Raw genomic sequence first — 14,303 nt, 5'->3', positions numbered from 1 at the left:
TGTCTATTTATTCTCTGTAGGCCCCTCATGGTTTTATAAACCTCTATGTGGTCACCCCTCAGCCTCTGACACTCCAGGGAAAACAGCCCCAGCCTATTCAGCCTCTCCTAGTAGCTCAGATCCTCCAACCCTGGCAACATCCTTGTAAATCTTTTCTGAACCCTTTAAGGTTTCACAACATTCTTCCGATAGGAAGGAGACCAGAATTGCACGCAATATTCCAAACATGCCTAAACAATGCCCTGTCCAGCCACAACGCTACCTCTCAACTCCAGTAGTCAATACTCTGACCAATAAAGGAAAGCATACCAAACACCTTCTTCACTATCCTTTTTACCTGCGACTCCACTTTCAAGGAGCTATGAACCTGCACTCCAAGGTCTCTTTATTTAGCAACACTCCCTAGGACCTTACCATTAAGTGTATAAGTCCTGCTAAGATTGCTTTCCCAAAATGCAGCACCTCACATTTATCTGAATTAAACTCCATCTGCTACTTCTCAGCCCATTTGCCCATCTGATCAAAATCCCATTGTAATCTGAGGTAACCTTCTTCGCTGTCCACTACACCTCCAATTTTGGTGTCATCTGCAAACTTACTAACTATACCACTTATGCTTGCATCCAAATCATTTATATAAATGATGAAAAGTAATGGACCCAGCACTGATACTTATGGCTCTCCACTGGTCACAAGCCTCCTGCCTAAAAGCAACCCTCCAGCACTACCCCACCCTCTGTCTTCTACCGTTGAGCCAGTTCTGTATCCAAATGGCTAGTTCTCGCTGTATTCTATGAGATCTCCCCTTGCTAATCAGTCTCCCATGGGAACCTTGTCGAATACCTTATTGAAGTACATATCGATCAAGTCTACTGCTCTGCCCTCATCAATCCTCTTGGCTACCTATTCAAGAAACTCAATGACATTCGTGAGATATGATTTCCCACGCACATAGTCATGTTGACTATCCCTAATCAGTCCTTGCCTTTCCAAATACATGTACATCCTGTCCCTCAGGATTCCCTCCAACAACGTGTCCACCACTGACGTCAGGCTCACTGGTCTATAGTTCCCTGGCTTGTCCTTACCACCTTTCTTAATAGTGGTACCATGTTAGCCAATCTCCAGTCTTCCAGCACCTCACTTGTGACTATCGATGAAACAAATATGCTAGCAATCACTTCCCTAGCTGTCTATAGAGTTCTTGGGTACACCTGATCAGGTCCTGGGGATTTATCTACCTTGATGCATTTCAAGACATCCAGCACTTTCACCTCTTTAAGTTGACATTTTTCAAGATGTCACCATCTATTTCCCCACATTCTTTATCTTTCTTGTCCTTCTCCACAGTAAACACTGATGCAAAATACTCATTTACTATCACCCCCATCTCCTGTGGCTCTATGCAAAGGCCACCTTGCTGATCTTTGAGGGGCCTATTTGCTCCCTAGTTACCCTTATGTCCCAAATGTATTTGTAAAAACCCTTTGGATTCTCCTTAACCCTATTTACCAAAGCTATCTTATGTCCTCTTTTTGCCCTCCTGATTGCCCTCTTAGGTCTACTTCTACTGCCTTTATATCTTCTAATGATTCTCTCGATCTCTGCTGTGTATACCTGATGTACGCTTCCTTCTCTTTCTTAAGAAATCCCTCAGTTTCTCGAGTCATTCAGCATTCCCTACACCGACCAGCCTTTCCTTTCACCCTAACAGGAATACACTGTTTCTGGACTCTCGTTATCTCATTTCTGAAGGCTTACCATTTTCCAGCCATCCCTTTACTGAGAACATCTTCCCCCAGTCAGCTTTTAAAAGTTCTTGCCGAATACAGGTACAGAATCCTTCATCTGAAACGTTCTAGACCAGCTGGTTTTCAGAATTTTTTGAATTTCGGAATAAGTGATGGTTTGATGGTGAAATTTTAAGAAGTCTTACTGAACAGCAGAATCACTGGGAGTACTGTGGGCCCTGAGACAGAATTGAGGCCTGCCAGTACTGGGCCACGCCCATCCACGTCGCATCTGAGTGACATGCATCAAGTGGGTGTGGCGTTGGGTTAACTCTGCACACCAAACAGCCTTGTTAATGAGATAAAAAACTTCACAAAAAACATCTTCAGATTTTGGAGCTTTTCAGATTTCGGGATTTCGGACAAAGGGTTGTTTACCTGCACCGTCAAAATTAGCCTTCCTCCAATTTAGAACTTCAACTGTTAGATCTGGTCTATCCTTTTCCATCACTATTTTAAAACTAATAGAATTATGGTCACTGGCCCCAACGTGCTTCCCCACTGACAACTCAGTTACCTGCCCTGCCCTTATTTCCCAAGAGTAGGTCAAGTTTTGCACCTTCTCTGGTCAGTTCATTCACATACTGAATCAGATTTTCTTGTACACTCTTCAAAATTCCTCTCTATCTAAACCCTTTACACTATGGCAGTCCACTCCCCGTCCTCTCTTGCCTCCCTTTCTATCCTTCCTATAATATTTGTATTTTGGAACATTAAGCTGCCAGTCCTGTCCATCCCTGAGTCATGTTTCTGTAATTGCTATTATATCCCAGTCCCATGTTCCTAACCATGCCCTGAGTTTATCTGCCTTCCCTGTTAGACCTCTTGCAATGAAATAAATAGAGTTTATCCGTCTTACCCTGTTCTCTGCTTTGTCCCTGCCTGCCCTGACTGTTGACTCACTTCTTTTCTCCACTGTACCAGTCTCAGATTGATCTCTTCCCTCACTATCTCCCTGAGTCCCACCCCCTCTCCCCCCTTTACTGGTTTAAATCCTCCTGAGCAGCTCTAGCAAATCTCCCTGCCAGTATATTAGTCCCTTTCCAATTCAGGAGCAATCCATCCTTCTTGTACAGGTCACTTCTACCCCAGAAGAGATTCCAATGAACCAAAACTGAATTACTTTCCCATACATCAGCTCCTCAGCCACACATTCATCTGCTCTCTCCTCCTATTCCTACCCTCACTAGTTCGTAGCACCGGGAGTATTCCACATATTACTACCCATGAAAATCAATATGAACACAAGCCAGTATTTAAAAAAAATATTGCCAACTTTATTAGAAACAAAATTTCAACAACCTTTAATACTAAACACACAATCTCATATCCTATTTGGCTTCTAAGGTTCCAATAGTTCCCGAGTTTCTTGGAGATTTACACAATTGCTCTCTCTCCCTGGGTGTGTGAAGCTGCTTTTTTCCTCTCTCTCTCTCCCTCTCTCTGGATGGTCAGTTGGTCGTTGCCTCTTACCATGCTGGTCTCCCCAGAAGGCCTCCAGAAGATTCCAAGAGCAAAGTCTGTAGGTGAAGCCTGTTTTTATATCTTTTAAATGATTTTCTGGAACTTTCTATTGTGCTGGCATTAATCAGGGAGATACACTTAGTAGTTTGAAACAGAGTCAATCATTAGGATGGATTGCTAATGTTAGTTTATTTTTGTGTAGAAGGGCCCGGCACTGTACCTTGCTGTCAGGGCCCTCCTTTGTTCAGTAGATAAGTTGTTGAGAGTATGTCTGTTCTGTATAAATGTTGCCTTTTACATTAGCAAATGTCATTAGCACCTGACTGCTGTGTTTGCATGTCTCTGGTGTGTGGACATTGTGATTTCAGAGCTTTACTTGGCCAATGTACCCAGTATCCCTTGCTGTTTGGTCAAGTTAGCAATCTATCTGCATTTTAACAGCCAAAAGACTGCTGAAGTACACATTGTGTTACTCTAGAGGACTGTGCATAATTCTGGTCTCTTGACGAGCGAAAGATATACATTTATACCTACCTTTCACCAATACAATGACTGTTCATATGATAGGTTATGGATAAGTGCCCACATTGGGAATTTAACCCAATTCTTTGAGGATGTGACTAGTTCTTTGAGGATGTGACTAGAAAAGTTGATGAGGGTCGAGCTGTGGATGTGGTATATATGGACTTCAGTAAGGCATTTGATAAGGTTCCCCATGGTAGGCTCATTCAGAAGGCCAGGAGGATACAAAATTGGCTGGCCAACAGAAGACAGCACGTGGTAGTAGAAGGAAAATTTTCTGCCTGAAAGTCAGTGGTAGTGCTGTTCCACAGGGCTCTGTCCTCGGGTCTCTACTGTTTGTAATTTTTATTAATGACTTGGATGAAGGGATTGAAGGATGGGTCAGCAAGTTTGCAGACGACACCAAGTTTGGAGGTGTCGTTGACAGTATAGAGGGCTGTTGTAGGCTGCAGCGGGACATTGACAGGATGCAGAGATGGGCTGAGAGATGGCAGATGGAGTTCAACCTGGATAAATGCGAGGTAATGCATTTTGGAAGTTCGAATTTGAAAGCTGAGTACAGGATTAAGGATAGGATTCTTGGGAGTGTGGAAAAACAGAGGGATCTTGGTGTGGAGGTACATAGATCCCTTAAAATGGCCACCCAACTGGACAGGGTTGTTAAGAAAGCATATGGTGTTTTGGCTTTCATTAATGGGGGGATTGAGTTTAAGAGTTGTGAGATCTTGTTGCAGCTCTATAAAACTTTGGTTAGACCGCACTTGGAATACTGCGTCCAGTTCTGGTCGTCCTATTATAGGAAAGATGTGGATGCTTTGGAGAGGGTTCAGAGGAGGTTTACCAGGATGTTGCCTGGACAGGAGGGCTTATCTGGTGAAGAGAGATTGACTGAGCTTGGACTTTTTTCATTGGAGAAAAGGCGGAGGAGAGGGGACCTAATTGAGGTATACAAGATAATGAGAGGCATAGATAGAGTCGATAGCCAGAGACTATTTCCCAGGGCAGAAATGACCAACATGAGGGTCATAGTTTTAAGCTGGTTGGAGAAAGTATACAGGGGATGTCAGAGGTGGGTTCTTTACACAGAGAGTTGTGAGAGCATGCAATGCATTGCCAGCAGCAGTTGTGGAAGCAAGGTTATTGGGGACATTTAAGAGACTGCTGGACATGCATATGGTCACAGAAATTTGAGGGTGCATACATGAGGATCAATGGTTGGCACAACATCGTGGGCTGAAGGGCCTGTTCTGTGCTGTACTATGTTCTATGTTCTATTAACCAATTCCATCAAGTTCCTATTTCAGAAATTCTGGAATCCTGTTTATTAACACTGCTCTCTACTGGCAGTCAATAATTTTAACTCAAACCAAGAATACTGTACAGCATTTATTCTCAGTTGAACATTATTCAGCTGCATTAACGTCAGCAAGAAGCATTTCATTCCCCGTTTACACTCACTGTTCCCATTGGTTCATTAGTTCAATGATTCTGATCAATGGCTTTATCCAAGTGGCTCACTTCATTGGCCCCAGAATTCTGATCAGGAGTCAGTCATTGTCACCGACATAACATCCCCCGTTCCCCCTGACCTGGCACCATCCCCGTAATGACTGTGTCAGACCGGACAGATCCCCACAACCTGACAACCATGACCTGGTGGATCAGAAACTCCCTCACCTCTCCATTAACCCCAGGAATCTACAGATCCCTCATCACTGATCCACTACTCCCCTTCTCCCCAAATACAACCCCAATGGAACTGTCACCTCCCCCACCCCATCACCAGCAAAACAACAATCCCTCCCTTTCACTAACTTGATATCCCATTTGACCCAAACATGACCCTTGAACAGACATCCCCTGCTCATGCCAACGAGATTGGAACTACAACCACCTGCATCACCCATCATCACCGAACACCCACCCAGCCCCTCCCTCACTGACCTGAAACCCCACCCAAAGTGAGCCAGGTGGTACTGACCCTCCTTCCAGACCTGGTAGCACCACACCACATCCCTTAAACCTCTGGACCTGACACTGCCTCTTCATCACATAGAATCATAAAGTCATACAGTATAGAAACAGACCCTTCGTTCTAATTATAATCCCAAACTAACCAGTCCCACCTACCTGCTCCTGACCCATATCCCTCCCAACCTTTCCTATTCATGTACTTATCCAAATGTCTTTTAAACACTGTAATTGTACCCGCATCCACCACTTCCTCTGGAAGTTCAGTCCACACACAAACCACCGTCTATGTGAAAAGGTTTTCAAAACTCTCTTTTCTAACTTTAAAAATGTGCCTCCTTGTCTTGAAGTCCTCCATTCAGGGGAAAAGACAACTACCATCGACTCTATCAATTCCTCTCATTATTTTCTAAACTTCTTTCAGATCACTGCTCAACCTTCTACACTTCAGTGAAAAACATCCCAGTTTATCTCACCTTTCTTGTGGCACAGTGGTTAGCACTGCTGTCTCACAGCGCCTGAGACCCGGGTTCAATTCCTGACTCAGGCGACTGACTGTGTGGAGTTTGCATGTTCTCCCCGTGTCTGCGTGGGTTTCCTCCAAGTGCTCCGGTTTCCTCCCACAGTCCAAAGATGTGCGGGTCAGGTGAATTGGCTATGCTAAATTGTCCGTGGTGTTAGGTAAGGGGTAAATGTAGGGGTTTGGTGGGTTGCGCTTCGGAGGGTCGGTGTGGACTTGTTGGGCCGAAGGGCCTGTTTCCACACTGTAAGTAATCTAAGTTTCATAACTCAAACCTTCCATATCCAGCAACATTCTGGTCAATCTCTTCTGAGCCCTCTCCAGCTTGAGAATACCCTTCCTATAACAGGGCAACCAGAACTGGTCACAGTTTCCCAGAAGAGGTCGCACCAATGTCCTGCACAACCTCAACATGAGGTTCCCAACTCCTATACTCAAAGGACTGAGCAATTAAGGCAAGCGTGCCAAATGCCTATTTAACCACCCTGTCTATATGTGATGCAGACTTCAAAGAATTTTATACATGCTCTACAACACTACCCAAGGTCCTACCATCCTACCCTTGTTTGTTGTACCAAAATACAATGCCTCGCATTTATCCAAATTGAACCGCATCTGCCATTTTTCTGTCCATTGGCCCATCTGATCAAGATCCCTTTGTGATCTTAGAAAACCTTCTTTCCTGTCTTTTATGCCACTGATTTTTGTGTCATCCGTAAATTGACTAACCATTCCTTTTATATTCTCATCCAAATCATTTATATCAATGACAAGCAGAAGAGGACCCACAACCAATCCCAGGTCACAGGCCTCCAGTCTGAAAAGCATTACTCTCTGTCTCCTGCCATTAAGCCAATTCTGTATCCAATTGGCAAGTTCACCCTGAATCCCATATGACCTAAACTTTATTAATTAATCTACCATGGAGAAGCTTGTCATAGGCTTTACTAAAATCCAAATAAACAATATCTAATGCTCTGCCATCATCAATCCTCATGGTAACTTCCTGAAAGAACTCAATCAATTTTGTGAGAAACGATTTTTCTCAGACAACACCAAGCCAACTATCTTTAATCATTTGTGCCTCTCTGAATGTCCATAAATCATATCATTTATAATTACGTCCAACAGTTTATACACAACCGCAGTCAGACTCAAAGGCCTATAGTTCCCTGATTTCTCCTTACAGCTTTTCTTAAACAAAGACATATCAGCCACTCTCCAGTCATCAGGCACCTCGCCCATAGTTACAGATGTTGTAAATATTTCTGCAAGAGGTCTTGTAATGTCCGCTCTTACTTCCCACAACACTCTGGCATTCATTAGCTCAGTTCCTGGAGACTTATCCAACTTTGTATTCTCTAAGACCTCCTGAATCTCTTCTTACAACATCAAACATAGAATGTTACAAGCCCTTCGGCCCTTGATGCTGCACCAACTTGTGAAATAATCTGATGCTCATCTAACCTAGACCGTTCCATCATTAACCATATATATGTTCCTACTTGCAGAACGTTTCAGTGAACACCTCTGGGACACCCGGACCAGCCAACCCAACCACCCGTTGGCTCAACACTTCAACTCCTCCTCCCACTCCACCAAGGACATGCAGGTCCTTGGACTCCTCCATCGCCAGACCATAGCAACACGTTGGCTGGAGGAAAAGCGCCTCATCTTTCGCCTAGGAACCCTCCAACCACAAGGGATGAACTCAGATTTCTCCAGTTTCCTCATTGCCCCTACCCCTACCTTGTCTCAGTCAAATCCCTCAAACTCAGCATCACCTTCCCAACCTGCAATCTTCTTCCTGACCTCTCCGCCCCCACCCCCACTCCGGCCTACCACCCTCACCTTAACCTCCTTCCACCTATCGCATTTCCAACGCCCCTCCCCCAAGTCCCTCCTCCCTACCTTTTATCTTAGCCTGCTGGACACACTTTCCTCATTCCTGAAGAAGGGCTCATGCCCGAAACGTCGATTCTCCTGCTCCTTGGATGCTGCCTGACCTGCTGCGCTTTTTCAGCAACACATTTTCAGCATTTGTATATCCAATGCCCATTTAAATGCCCTTAATGTCGGCTAGTCTACTACTATTGCAGGTACTGCATTCCACGCCCCTGCTACCTTCTGAGTGAAGAAACTACCCCGATATCTGTTTTAAATCTATCATCCCTCCATTTATAGCTATGTCCCCTCATGTCATCCAAAGAAAAAGGCTCTCACTGTCCACCCTATCTAACCCTCTGATTAAGTCACCTCTCAACCTTCTTCTCTTCAACGAAAACAGCCTCAGTTCCCTCAACCTTTCCTCATAAGACCTTCCTGCCATACCAGACAACATCCCAGTAACTCTCCTCTGAACCCTTTCCAAAGCTTTCACATCCTTCCTATAATGTGGTGACCAGAACTACATGCAATACTCCAGGTGTGGCCTTACCAGTGTCTTGTGTAGCTGAAGCATGACCTCGTGGCTCCGAAACGCAATCTCCCAATCAATAAACGCCCACACACCATATGCCTTCTTAACCCTATCAACCTGGGTGGCAACTTTCAGGGACTTATGCACCCAGACACCGAGATCTCTCTGTTCATCTACACTGCCAAGAATTTTACCATTAGCCCAGTACTCTGTATTCCTGTTATTTCTTCTGAAGTGAAGTACCTCACACTTGTCCTCATTAAACTCCATTTGCCACTTCTCAGCCCAATTCTGCATCTTATCTTTGTCCTTCAGTAACCCACAACATCCTTCAACACTATCCATAACTCTGTCTGAGTGTCATCTGCAAATTTACCAACCCAGCCTTCTACGCTCACTTCCAGATCGTTTATAAAAGTGACAAACAGCAGTGGCCTCCAAGCAGACCCTTGCGGCCCACCACTAGTGACTGAGCTCCAGGATGAACTTTTCCTATCAACTACCACCCTCTGTCTTCATTCAGCGAGCCAATTTCTGATCCAAACCGCTAAAACACCTTCAATCCCAAAACTCCGAATATTGTACAATGGCCTACCATGTGGAACCTTATCAAACACCTTACTGAAGTCTGTATACACCACATCAGCCGCCTTACCTTCATCCACCTGTGCCACCTTCTTGAATAATTCAACAAGGTGAGTGAGGCACAACCTACCCTTCACAAAACCTAATCAAATTAATCCTTTCCAGATGATTATAAATCCTATCTCTTTTAATCTTTTCCAACATCTTACCCACCACCGAAGTAAGGCTCACTGGCCTATAATTACCAGGGTTGTCCCAACTCCCCTTCTTAAACAAGGGAACAACATTTGCTATCCTCCAGTCTTTGGGCATTACCCCTGTCAACAATGATGACATAAAGGTCAAAGCCAAAGGCTTTGCAATCTCCTCCCTGGCTTCCCAGAGAATGTGAGGATAAATCCCATCCGACCCAGAGGTCTTATTTTCAAATATTCCAAAACTGTTTCATCATCCTCTTTGTCAACCACATTCCTATCTGATCTTGTAGCCTGTATCCCCGTGTTCTCACTAACATTGCCCTTTTCCAATGTGAATACTGTCAAAATGTATTCATTAAGTGTTTCCACCATGTCCTCAGATTCCACACACAACTTTTCACTACTATCTTTAATTGACCCTAATCTTACTCTTGTCATTCTTTTATTCCTGATACACCTAAGGATGTGTTAGGGTTTTTCTTGATTCTATCCGCCAACAATTTCTCATGCTCATCTCCACCCCCCACCCCCACACCCCTCCCCCCCCAAACACTGACTCTCCATAGCCCTCTCTGTCTATCTTTTCTGGCTAACTTAACAAAGTGTCCACCTACCTCCAAATCTAACACCTGGCCAGGTTCATTCCCAGTACAAAATCCAATATGGCTTTATCCCTTGTTGGCCTGTCTACATACTGTGTCAGAAAACCCTCCTACACACATTGAACAAAAACTGACCTATCTAAACTACTTGAACTATAGTTTTCCCAGACAATATTGGGGAAGTTAAAGTCCCCCCCATAACAACTACCCTTTTACTCTCGCTCATATCGAGAATCATCTTTGCTATCCTTTCCTCTACATCCCTGGAACAATTTGGAGGCCTATAGAAAACTCCCAACAGGGTGACCTCTCCTTTCCTGTTTCTAACCTCAGCCCAAACTACCTCAGTGGATGAGTCCTCAAACGTTACCTCAGCAGCTGTAATACTACCCTTGATTAACAATGCCACACCCCCACCTCTTTTACCATCTTCTCTGATCTTGCTGAAACATCTAAATCATGGACTCTGCAACAACCATTCCTGCTCCTCCTCTAGCCATGTCTCTGAAATGGCCAAAACATCGAAATCACAGGTACCAACTCATGCTGCAAGGTCACCCACCTTATTCCACATGCTCCTGGCATTGAAGCACACACATTTCAAACCAACATACTGCTTGCAGACGCCCTCTTGCAATCTTGTAAACCTGCCCATGACTTCACTACCCTCAACCTCCTGTACACTGGAACTACAATTCAGGTTCCCATCCCTCTGCTCCGTTAGTTTAATTCCCTGTCCCTCCACCCTTGGAGAGCATTAGCAAATTTCCCTCCCCCCAGGATATTGGTACCCCTCTGGTGTGTGTGTGTAGAGGTCCCACCTCTACCATCATGTGTGTAGAGGTCCCCAGAAAGAGCTCCAATTATCCAAGAATCGAAAGCCCTCCCTCCTGCAGCATTCCTGCAGCCAAGTGTTCAGCTCCGCTCTCTCCCTGTTCCTCCCTTCACTAGCACGTGACACAGGCAACAAACCAGAGCTAACAACTCTGTTTGTTCCAGCTCTAAGCTTCCACTCTAACTCCCTGAATTTCTGCCTTAAATCCCCACCTTTCTTCCTACCTATATCGCTGGTGCCTATGTGGACCACAACTTGGGGCTGTGCCCCCTCCCCCTCAAGAATCCCGAAAACACGATTAGAGACATCACAAACCCTGGTACCTGGGAGGCAACACACCAATCGTGAATCGCTCTTGTTCCCACAAAACCTCCTCTCTGTCCCCCTAACTATGGAGTCCCCCATGACTAAAGCTCTGCTCTTCTACCCCCTTCCCCTCTGAGCAACAGAGACAGACTTTGTGCCAGAGATCTGTGCCTTATTGCTCACCCATGGTAAGTAGTCCCCTCTCAACAGTATCCAAAACGGTATACTTGTTGTTGAGGGGAACTACTACAGGATGGTTGCCAGTTCCCATTCCTATCTCTGACAGTAACCCATTCACCTTCTTCTTGTGGCTGTGGAGTAACTATCTCTCTGTAACAACTCTCAATAACCCTCTTTGCGAATGATCTGAAGTTCCTCCAGCTCCAGTTCACGAGGAGCTGGTGCTGTGGGCACTTCACACAATTGAAGTCGGCGGAGACACTAGAAGTGAACCTTACCTCTCACATACTGCAGAAGGAACTTTCAACTACCCTAACCTGCATTCCCGCTATTCTAAATTCCCAAATAGACCGCTGAAAAAAAGAAACATGAATGAAAACACTTATCACCATACACACTGACACACAGAACTTTTTTTTTGGTTAGAGGAGAAGGATGGGAGGGAGACACTACCCAGGTAGTGTTTCGGGTTAAGCAACAGCCCAAATATGTAACCTCGTAACCTTTCTGACTGCCTCCAGGAACTGAAGAAAACCGGAACTAAAAAGAAATTTAAACTGTACACTCACGTATCCCAACAGGCTCCGCTGCTCCCTGGTGACCTCATGACCTCTCCAACTAATTCCAGGAACTGAAGAAATGGAATCTAGAGAGTGCAGAGAAATTCTGCTGTTTTAAAAGCGTCTAAGTTTATTTCTTTGCATTCTCTATTTCTTTCTCCACAGTAAAAACTGATGCAAAATATTCATTTATTATCCTTCCCATCTCCTGGGATTCAGCACAAAGACAACCTCCTTGATCTTTAAGAGGCCCTACCTTCTCTGTAGTTACCCTCTTGCTCTTAATGTATTTGTAGAATCTCTTTGGATTATCCTTCATCTTATCTGCCAATGTTATCTCATATCCTCTCTTTGTCTTCCTGATTTCTCTCTTAAGAATGTCCCTATGACTCTTTATATTGATTAAGAGATTCAGTTGAACCAAGTTGTCCTTATCTAAAATAAGATTCTCTTTTATTCTTGACTAGAACCTCAATACCTTTATTTGTCCATTGTTCCTTCATCTTACCCACCTTACTCTTCACTCTAACAGGTACAAAATGTCTCTAAACTTTCATTATCACCCTCTTTAACGCCTGTCACTTGTCAATCATCCTTTCACCTGTTAACAGTCTACTCCAATCAACTTTTGAAAGTTCTTATCTCTTAGCATTAAAATTTGTCTCACTCCAATTCAAAACTTTAACCATCATGGAAGACGCATCCTTTTCCATAACCATTTTGAAACTATTAGAATTATGATGGCTAGACCCAAAGTGTTCCCCCACTTTTACTTCAGTTTCCTGCCCAGCCTTCTTGCCCAAAAGAAGCTCCAGTTTTGCTCCTTTTCTCGTAGGAGCAACTGCATATTTATGAAGAAAATTCTTCACCATCCAGACCTTTAACACTGTGGTAGCCCCCATCAATATTTGGAAAATTAAAACTCCCCATTATTATAACCTTATTGTGCATACATATATCTGAGATCTCCCCACATATTCATTTTTCAATTTCTCTCTTGATATGGGGGGAGGGTGGGGGTGGGCGGGAGGGGGAGTGGACAGTACAATCTCATCAAAGTGATCTTTCCATTCTTATTTTCAATTTCTACCCACATAGTTTCACTGGATGATTTTTTCAGAAATATCTTCCCCAATTCCATGGTTATGTCTGCAAGAAATGTATTCCGTTACAAATCCTATCAGATCGCATGGATCAGTTGTAGCAGCAGTTAGAGGCAATGAGGAATTTACAGGAGCTAGGAGGTGTGATGGATAGCAGTTGTCGGAAGGGAGAAAAAAAACACAGATAGAGTTACGTAGATGGGTTAGGCAGGAAAGGCAGGAGAGGGAAGCAGGTAATGCAGAAGTCTCCTCTAGCTAGTTCCATCTCAAACACATATGCTGTTGTTGAAAAGGTCGGGGATGATAGACTCTCAGTAGAATATAGCATGAGCAGCCAGGTTTCTGGTACCGAGACTGGCTCGCATATAATGAGGGATATGTCAGAGTCCAAGTGATCGATTGTGATCGGGGACTCTCCAGTCAGAGGCATAGCCAGACATTTCTGTGGCCAAGATAGAGACATCAGTTGCCTCCCTGGTGCCAGGATTAATGATATCTCAGAGAGGGGACAGAATATTCTCAAAGGAGAGTGAGAGAGACCAGCAGGAGGTCATTGTACACATTGGGACTAATGACTTAGAAAGACAAATAGACGAGATTCTGAGAAGAGTTTAAAACATAGGCCCTTGAGGGCAGTAATATCTGGATACTCCTGGTGCCACCCCTAGTGAGAGAAGGAAAAGCATGGCTGAGGAACTGGTGCAGGGGAGAAGGGTTCACATTTTTGGATCGTTGTAATTTTTTCTGGGATAGAGGTTACTGTGTCGGAAGGACAGATTGCACCTGAATTAGAAGGGGACTAATATATTGGGGGGAGACTTGCTAGAGCTGCTCGGGAGGAGTAAAGTGGGGTCACATGGGACCAAGGGAGACAGTGAGAAAGCAGATTGGTGCAGTTGGACAAAGGAGTGAGTCAAACAGACAGGGCAGGCAGGAACAAAACAGAAAATGAGGTAGGACTGATAAATTAAACAGCATTTATTTCAATGCAAGAGGCCTAAGGCTGATGAACTCAGGGCGTGGTTAGGAACGTGGGACTGGGATACCATAGCAATTACAGAGACGTGGCTGAGGGATGGACAGGACTGGCAGCTTAAAGTTCCAGGATACAAATCCTTTGGGAAGGATAGAAAGGGGGGCCAAGGGAGGAAGGAATGGCATTGTTGATTAGGGATAATATTGTGCTGTACTTTGGGAGGGGGTTCCTGGGAGTACGTCCAGGGAAGTTATTTGGGTGGAACTAGAAATA

This window comes from Hemiscyllium ocellatum, chromosome 3, assembly GCF_020745735.1.
Source record: "Hemiscyllium ocellatum isolate sHemOce1 chromosome 3, sHemOce1.pat.X.cur, whole genome shotgun sequence".
In the NCBI taxonomy this organism is placed as follows: domain Eukaryota; kingdom Metazoa; phylum Chordata; class Chondrichthyes; order Orectolobiformes; family Hemiscylliidae; genus Hemiscyllium; species Hemiscyllium ocellatum.
The sequence above is the reverse complement of the archived record's forward strand: the minus strand, read 5'-3'. Positions refer to the sequence as shown.